Source organism: Eubalaena glacialis, chromosome 1 (assembly GCF_028564815.1).
Source record: "Eubalaena glacialis isolate mEubGla1 chromosome 1, mEubGla1.1.hap2.+ XY, whole genome shotgun sequence".
In the NCBI taxonomy this organism is placed as follows: domain Eukaryota; kingdom Metazoa; phylum Chordata; class Mammalia; order Artiodactyla; family Balaenidae; genus Eubalaena; species Eubalaena glacialis.
In genome coordinates this window covers 9,115,138-9,125,466 of record NC_083716.1, presented here as the reverse complement: position 1 = coordinate 9,125,466, position 10,329 = coordinate 9,115,138, and positions in this window count along the sequence as shown.

The window sequence follows — 10,329 nt, the reverse complement described above, 5'->3', positions numbered from 1 at the left end:
TAATAGGATCATAAGTTATTTTTGTTTGCAATATTTTTCACTCTCAGTGAAATTTATGTATACTTCTGGATTAACTGTTTAAGATTTTAAGGATTTCTAAAGCAGTTCATTAGTTCGTATTGTATATGTGTTTCATAGAAGTACATTTTTTATTTATACAAAAACTATATAGTCTTAGGCGTCTGAAAAATAATGCTTAGAGTATTTGATAATTTTTCTTTAATCAATTGTTTTTGGAATATTGGATACTTAAGACCTTTAATTCAAATCACTAGTTTATATTTTGTATTTTTATCTCAGATAATGAACAAGGTGCAGTGTTTGGCATGTGTAAAATTAGTTTACACTGAGGTTAATATTATTTGTTTCAGTACAGTGTAGCAGTAGATAGGGAAGTAAAAATCACAACTAGCCCATTCCTTGTTAGGAATATTATTTTAGATTTAATGTTTGATGTAACGTGAGAGAAGTCATCTTGTTTTATCTCAGTCAACCCAGAAAATATAAGGAACTATTTCCCTTTCTGAGCTGATACAGGTTCCTCTTTCCAGAACCTTCTTCTATATGTTTAAAGTGTGAAATTCTGAGGTTCTGCTTTGAAGGGTTAGACATATGAATCAAGGAGATTGCAATTCTCTCAGGCAGACTTAATTTCTGGAAATTATAACTATTGTATATGTGTTGAAGGGTGATGTATTTGCATTTAAGAAATAAATGTATCCACTCTGGAAACTACTTGTCTAAGTAAATACAAATTTTTAATTTTCATCTAATCTTTGCTTAAAATGCGTATTTTTATGAAAAGGGGTGTCTCACAATTGATATTTTGGTCAGTTCTTTAAAATGAGGGCTAATTTATATACTCTTTGTTCATTTGTATCATACTACAAAGGTGACACAGTATATAGAACATACCCTCACTACAGCCACTTGAAAATTTTCATATTTTTCTAGTCTTTTCTAATTTATGGGACATTCACAACATACATAGCTGTAAGATAGTATTTCCTTTGTTGTTCAGGAGAAATCTGTCTCACTGCAAGCTGAACACTTTAGTTAAGTTTTACAGCTTCTGGTAGTTATAGTCTGTTGATTTACAAAATGCCTCCTTCCAGATACATAATTCTTCTTACAAGTCTCATCTTGATTGCATCTGAAACAGAAATATGGTCATGTCAAAAAGATGTATAAAGCTACAGTATTGAAAAGAGATGATACAAAATATTCTTCAATTGAATTTTCCAGTTTGTAGAAGCCAAAATCTCTCTAAAGAGACAAAGTCTTCAGTTCAGACTAATGTAAGCTAAGACTTTGGATTTGCTCTTATTGCAAGATAGCAAAATTCCCTTAAGCCTAAATTTCTGAGTCCACATGAATTAATTTAAAAAATGATACCTATATTAGAATTTGAATACTTTTCATTACCTGCTTGCCATTATTAATGTGCAGTATGGTGGTCCAGTTAAAATCCATTAGCTTAAACAGTCAGCTCTACCCACCACCAGTCCCTCCCATGAGGAAACTTGCACAAGCCTCTTAGATAGCCTCATCCACCAGAGGGCAGACAGCAGAAGCAAGAAGAACTACAGTCCTGCAACCTGTGGAACAAAAACCACTTTCACAGAAAGATAGACAAGATGAAAATGCAGAGGGCTATGTACCAGATGAAGGAACAAGATAAAACCCCAGAAAAACAACTAAATGAAGTGGAGATAGGCAACCTTCCAGAAAAAGAATTCAGAATAATGATACTGAAGATGATCCAGGACCTCAGAAAAAGAATGGAGGCAAAGATCGAGAAGATGCAAGAAATGTTTAACAAAAACCTAGAAGAATTAAAGAACAAACAAACATAGATGAACAATACAATAACTGAAATGAAAACTACACTAGAATGAATCAATAGCAGAATAACTGAGGCAGAAGAATGGATAAGTGACCTGGAAGACAGAATGGTGGAATTCACTGCTGCGGAACAGAATAAAGAAAAAAGAATGAAAAGAAATGAAGACAGCCTAAGAGACCTCTGGGACAACATTAAACGCAACAACATTCACATTATAGAGGTCCCAGAAGGAGGAGAGAGAGAAAGGACCCGAGAAAATATTTGAAGAGATTATAGTCGAAAACTTCCCTAACATGGGAAAGGAAGTAGCCACCCAAGTCCAGGAAGTGCAGAGAGACCCATACAGGATAAACCCAAGGAGAAACACACCGAGACACATAGTAATCAAATTGGCAAAAATTAAAGACAAAGAAAAATTACTGAAAGCAGCAAGGGAAAAACGACAAATAACATACAAGGGAACTCCCATAAGGTTAACAGCTGATTTCTCAGCAGAAACTCTACAAGGCAGAAGGGAGTGGCATGATATACTTAAAGTGATGAAAGGGAAGAACCTGCAACCAAGATTACTCTGCCCAGCAAGGATCTCATTCAGATTCGATGGAGAAATCAAAAGCTTTACATACAAGCAAAAACTAAGAGAATTCAGCACCACCAAACCAGCTCTACAACAAATGTTAAAGGAAGTTCTCTAAGTGGGAAACACAAGAGAAGAAAAGGACCTACAAAAACAAACCCAAAACAATTAAGAAAATGGTCTTAGGAACATACATATCGATAATTACCTTAAACGTGAATGAATTAAATGCTCCAACCAAAAGACACAGGCTTGCTGAATGGATACAAAAACAAGACCCATCTATATGCTGTCTACAAGAGACCCACTTCAGATCTAGGGACACATACAGACTGAAAGTGAGGGGATGAAAAAAGATATTCCATGCAAATGGAAATCAAAAGAAAGCTGGAGTAGCAATACTCATATCAGATAAAATAGACTTTAAAATAAAGAATGTTACAAGAGACAAGGAAGGACACTACATAATGAACAAGGGATCAATCCAAGAAGAAGATATGACAATTATAAATATATATGCACCCAACATAGGAGCACCTCAATACATAAGGCAACTGCTAACAGCTATACAAGAGGAAATCGACAGTTAACACAATAATAGTGGGGGACTTTAACACCTCACTTACACCAATGGACAGATCATCCAAACAGAAAATTAATAAGGAACCACAAGCTTTAAATGACACAACAGACCAGATAGATTTAATTGATATTTATAGGACATTCCATCCAAAAACAGCAGATTACACTTTCTTCTCAAGTGCACATGGAACATTCTCCAGGTTAGATCACATCTTGGGTCACAAATCAAGCCACAGTAAATTTAAGAAAATTGAAATCGTATCAAGCATCTTTTCTGACCGCAACACTATAAGATTAGAAATGAATTACAGGGAAAAAAACGTAAAAAACACAAACACATGGAGGCTAAAGAATACGTTACTATATAACCAAGAGATCACTGAAGAAATCAAAGGGGAAATAAAAAAATACCTAGAGACAAACGACAATGAAAACACGACGATCCAAAACCTATGGGATGCAGCAAAAGCAGTTCTAAGAGGGAGGTTTATAGCTATACAAGCCTACCTCAAGAATCAAGAAAAATCTCAAATAAACAATGTAACCTTACACCTAAAAGAACTAGAGAAAGAAGAAAACACAAAACCCAAAGTTAGCAGAAGGAAAGAAATCATAAAGCTCAGAGCAGAAATAAATGAAATAGAAACAAAACAATAGCAAAGATCAATAAAACTAAAAGCTGGTTCTTTGAGAAGATAAACAAAATTGATAAACCATTAGCCATACTCATCAAGAAAAAGAGGGAGAGGACTCAAATCAATAAAATTAGAAATGAAAAAGGAGAAGTTACAACAGACACCGCAGAAATACAAAACATCCTAAGAGACTACTACAAGCAACTCTATGCCAATAAAATGGACAACTGGAAGAAATGGACAAATTCTTAAAAGGTATAACCTTCCAAGACTGAATCAGGAAGAAATAGAAAATATGAACAGACCAATCACAAGTAATGAAGTTGAAACTGTGATTAAAAATCTTCCAACAAACAAAAGTCCAGGACCAGATGGCTTCACAGGTGAATTCTATCAAACATTTAGAGAAGAGCTAACACCCATCCTTCTCAAACTCTTCCAAAAAATTGCAGAGGAAGGAACACTCCCAAACTCATTCTATGAGGCCACTGTCACCCTGATACCAAAACCAGACAAAGGTACTACAAAGAAAGAAAATTACAGACCAATATCACTGATGAATATAGATGCAAAAATCCTCAACAAAATACTAGCAAACAGAATCCAACAACACATTAAAAGGATCATACACCATGATCAAGTGGGATTTATCCCAGGGATGCAAGGATTCTTCAGTATACGTAAATCAATCAATGTGATACACCATATTAACAAATTGAAGAATAAAAACCACATGATCATCTCAATAGATGCAGAAAAAGCTTTTGACAAAATTCAACACCGATTTATGATAAAAAATTCTTCAGAAAGTGGGCATAGAGGGAACCTACCTCAACATAATAAAGGCCATATACAGCAAACCCACAGCAAACATCATTCTCAATGGTGAAAAACTGAAAACATTTCTTCTAAGATCAGGAACAAGACAAGGATGTCCACTCTCACCACTATTATTCAACATAGTTTTGGAAGTCCTAGCCATGGCAATCAGAGAAGAAAAAGAAATAAAAGGAATACAAATTGGAAAAGAAGAAGTAAAACTGTCACTGTTTGCAGATGACATGATACTATACATAGAGAATCCTAAAAATGCCACCAGAAAACTAGTAGAGCTAATCAATGAATTTGGTAAAGTTGCAGGATACAAAATTAATGCTCAGAAATCTCTTGCATTCCTATACACTAATGATGAAAAATCTGAAAGAGAAATTATGGAAACACTCCCATTTACCATTGCAACAAAAAGAATAAAATACCTAGGAATAAACCTACCTAGGGAAGCAAAAGACCTGTATGCAGAAAACTATAAGACACTGATGAAAGAAATTAAAAATGATACCAACAGATGGAGAGATATACCATGTTCTTGGATTGGAAGAATCAATATTGTGAAAATGACTATACTACCCAAAGCAATCTACAGATTCAATGCAATCCCTATCAAATTACCAATGGCATTTTTTACGGAGCTAGAACAAATCATCTTAAAATTTGTATGGAGACACAAAAGACCCCGAATAGCCAAAGCAGTCTTGAGGGAAAAAAACGGAGCTGGAGGAATCAGACTCCCTGACTTCAGACTATACTACAAAGCTACAGTAATCAAGACAATATGGTACTGGCACAAAAACAGAAACATAGATCAATGGAACAAGATAGAAAGCCCAGAGATAAACCCACACACCTATGGTCAACTAATCTATGACAAAGGAGGCAAAGATATACAATGGAGAAAAGACAGTCTCTTCAATAAGTGGTGCTGGGAAAACTGGACAGCTACATGTAAAAGAATGAAATTAGAACACTCCCTAACACCATACACAAAAATAAACTCAAAATGGATTCGAGACCTAAATGTAAGACCAGACACCATAAAACTCTTAGAGGAAAACATAGGAAGAACACTCTTTGACATAAATCACAGCAAGATCTTTTTTGATCCACCTCCTAGAGTAATGGAAATAAAACCAAAAATAAAGAAATGGGACCTAATGAAACTTCAAAGCTTTTGCACAGCAAAGGAAACCATAAACAAGATGAAAAGACAACCCTCAGAATGGGAGAAAATATTTGCAAACGAATCATCAGACAAAGGATTAATCTCCAAAATATATAAACAGCTCACACAGCTCAATATTAAAAAACCAAACAACCCAATCCCGAAATGGGCAGAAGACCTAAATAGACATTTCTCCAAAGAAGACATACAGATGGCCAAGAAGCACATGAAAAGCTGCTCAACATCACTAATTATTAGAGAAATGCAAATCAAAACTACAATGAGGTATCACTTCATACCAGTTGGAATGGGCATCATCAGAAAATCTACAAACAACAAATGCTGGAGAGGGTGTGGAGAAAAGGGAACCCTCTTGCACCTTTGGTGGGAATGTAAATTGATACAGCCACTATGGAGAACTGTATGGAGGTTCCTTAAAAAACTAAAAATAGAATGACCATATGACCCAGCAATCCCACTACTGGGCATATACCCAGAGAAAACCATAATTCAAAAAGACACATGCACCCCAATGTTCATTGCAGCACTATTTACAATAGCCAGGTCATGGAAGCAACCTAAATGCCCATCGACAGATGAATGGATAGAGAAGTTGTGGTACGTATTTACAATGGAATATTACTCAGCCATAAAAAGGAACGAAATTGGGTCATTTGTTGAGACGTGGATGGATCTAGAGACTGTTATACAGAGTGAAGTAAGTCAGAAAGAGAAAAACAAATATCGTATATTAACGCATATATGTGGAACCTAAAAATATGGTACAGATGAGCCGGTTTGCAGGGCAGAAGTTGAGACACAGATGTAGAGAAAAAAACGTATGGACACCAAGGGGGGAAAGCGGCGGGGGGGGGGGGGGTGGGGGGATGAATTGGGAGATTGGGATTGACATGTATACACTAATATGTATAAAATTGATGACTAATAAGGACCTGCTGTATAAAAAAATAAATTAAATAAAATGCAAAAATTCAAAAAGAAAAATTCTTTAAACTCATATTATTTGACTTTTTTTTTCTAGGATCCATTCCTAATTACATAGAGTGAATGGCCAGATTTGAATGCTCCCCTTGCACTCTAGCGAGATATATTAAAAAAAAAGAAAAAAAAAATCCATTAGCTTTAGAAAACAATGAAACCACTTTAGAAGAAATATTCCACCTCTTTTTTTTTTAGAATGCCACATATATTTTGTAGATTGATGACATTCTGTTTATTACCAAAATATAGCACAAATGAATTAATTGTCCTGGTTTCTGTTGAAAGCAATGAAAATGTTTTTTTAAAAAAGGAAACCACCAGAAAACACAAATAGGGCCTTCTTTGTAAAAATTAAAATACACTTTAAAATTCTAGTAATTATGGCTGTAGTTATAGAAATGTTTTATCGTAATTTGTACACGTTTTGTAAAATAATAAAAGTAAATTTTATAACATTCTATGATTATAATACTAAAAATAATTCAGATGAACATTAATTTCTCTTTCATCTTGTTAATCTTTCCAAGTTCTGAAGATCTAAATTACATTATTTCTGCCTATCTATCACCTATGTATCTGTCTCTGTGTGTGTGTGTGTTGAAAAAGACCTGATGGCAGGACTTCTCTGGTAGCTCAGGGGGTAAGAATCCACCTGCCAATGCAGGGGACACGGGTTCCAGCCCTGGTCTGGGAAGATCCCACATGCCGCGGAGCAACTGCGCCCATACTCTGGAGCCCGCGAGCCACAACTACTGAGCCCACGCGCCTAGAGCCCGTGCTCCGCAGCAAGAGAAGCCACCACAATGAGCAGCCCGTGAACCGCAATGAAGAGTAGCCCCCTCTCACCGCAACTAGAAAAAGCCCACATGCTGCAACAAAGACCCAATGCAGCCAAAAAATAAATAAATTTATTTAAAGAAAAAAATAAAGCTATAGTAATCAAAGCAATGGGGTACTATTATAGAGACAGACGCAGAAATCAATGGAATTGAATAGAGAGCCCAGAAAAACATTCAAGTATATGATCAAATGAATTTTGACAAGGATGCCAAGACTATTCAATGGGAAAAGGACAATCTTTTCAAAAAATTGTTCTGGGAAAACTAGATATCCACATGGAAAAGAATGAAGTTGGACTGTTATGTAACATGACATTTAAAAAAAAATAGATCAAAGGCCTAAATGTAAACCTAAAACAGTAAAACTCTCAGAAAAAAACATAGGACAAAAACTTCACGACATTGGATTTGGCAGTGGTTTCTTCGATATGACACGAAACCCATGGGTAACAGAAGAAAAAATAGACAAATTTGACTTCATGAAAATTTTAAAATTTTGTGCATCAAAAGACACTATCCACAGTGAAAAGGCAACTCACACAATGGGAGAAAATATTTTCAAATGATACATGTGATAAAGGATTAATATTCAGAATATATGGAGAACACCTAACGGTACAAAACAAACAACCCAATTCAAAAATGGGCAAAGGACTTGAGTAGATGTTTCTCCAAAGAAGATATACAAATGACCAATAAGCACATGAAAAGATGCTCTATGTCATTAATCATTAGAGAAATGCAAATCAAGACTGCAATGAGATACCACCTCACACTGATTAGGATGGCTACTATTGAAAAAACAGAAAATGGTGAGGATGTGGAGAAATTGGAACCCTCGTGCACTTTTGGTACACACTAAAATGGTAAAATGGTATAGTCACTGTGAAAAAAAGTATGGAGGTTTCCCCCAAAATTAAAAAGAGATTTACCATATGATCTAGAAATTCCACTTCTGGGTATATACCCAAAAGAATTGAAAGCAGTGTCTCAAAGAGATATTGTGCACCCATGTTCATATCAGCATTGTTCACAATTGCCAAAAGGTGAAAGCAACCCAAGTGTCCATCCATGGATGAATGGATAAGCAAAATGTGGTATATACAGAGAATGAAAGATTAGTCAGCCTTGAAAAGAAAGGAAATTCTATCACATGCTACAACATGGATGAACCTTGAGAACATTATGCTAAGAAAAAGAAGCCAGCCACACCTTATAAGTACTTAGAGTTAAAATCCCAGAGACAGAAAGTAGAATGGTAGTTGCCAGGGGTTTGGGGGAGCGTGATGGGAGTCACCGTTTAATGGGTATACAGTTTCAGTTTCACAAGGTCAAAGTTACGGAGATAGATGAGGGTAATGTTTGCACAATATTATGAGTGTATTTAATACGACTGAATTGTACACTTAAAAATGGTTAAGATGGTTATTATGTTTATTTTAACACAATAAAAAGAAAATTGAGGGGGAGGGGAAAAAACCCTGTGTCCTTCTGTATCTCCTGAAGTTTTAATTTTAAACAAGAACTATGGGTTCCAGGAGAGAAGTAGTAGAAGACAAAGGCAATTCTTTGACTTCTTCAGAGTCAGAATTCTTGAAATACGATGAAACAAAATGATTCAAACAGAATGCAATCATTTTTACTGCAGATTTTCACTAACTAGAGACCCCTTTGTAGAGTTTCTATCAAAAACGTAATGTTTTCACTTTCACACTTTCCATCTGGATCAAGCTTGTGAACGGAACACATCTGTGGTTGGAAAAGAGGCACCATCAAAGGGATCAGCTGCTCACATTGGCATCACAGTTTACAAAGTGGTGACACCTCTGTCCTCACTGAAACCTCTCAGACATTAATAACCACCACTGCCATTGTCAAACCACACATTATTCATTATCTTTTCACTTTCGAGAAGAAGCAACAGGCTCAGGGAGCTGAACTGCTTTGCCAGCCATTCTATCAAGTAAGTGGGGAAGATGGGCCTGGAATCCAGGACTCCTTTCCTTTCCCTTACTTCCATTCTCTGTTCCCCGTGCCCATGTGGGTTTTGGTATAGAACCTTCTTGCTTGGAACTGATCCCCTTTGACATTTGAAATCCAAGGCTGTTGAAAGGAGAAGTGACTCCTCTTCCATGGCCACCTCTCTCAAGGTAAAGCAAGTACAGCATCTTCCTAGTTGTCCCTTCCTTTCCTCACATCACTACTTCCTCCTTCTTAAGGACAGTCCTATGCCCTGCATTGGACAGCAGCCCAGGATTTAAGTTTTTTACCATTTTGACATTTTCTCTCCAAATGTTCTTGGAGAACATTTTTCCAAGATGACTTAGAGGAAAAAACACAAGGATAGATAAATCTGAGTTCTTCCATCTTGGTCACTTAACTACTGTATAACTTTGGGTGAGTGATTTAATATTTTATAACCTCAGTTTTCCCTTCTGTAAAATGGGTCTATCACAGTTTCCATCTTGTGTGAGGTTTATAATATTCTGAACATGAAGCAGCTAGCACAGGCCAGGCACACAGGAGGTGTCCAATAAATGTTACTTGTTTATCTTCCTCTCCCCTCACTCTTTCCATGCTTTATTCTTTCTCTTTCCACATCAGGAATAATGTATATGATTCTTAATAACCCTAGAATTCTAGGAAATTTGAAAGTCCCCCTTCTTTTATTTCTTTGAGAGAGAAAGAGAAGTGAATTCAATATCAATGCTGTAGAGCCATGATTCTCAATGTGTGGTTCTTCGACCAGCAGCATCAGTATCACCTGGGAAGTTGTTAACCTATGCAAATTCTCAGGCCCCACCCACCTTATTTGAATCAGCGAATTGAGGTGTAGGGCACAGCAATTG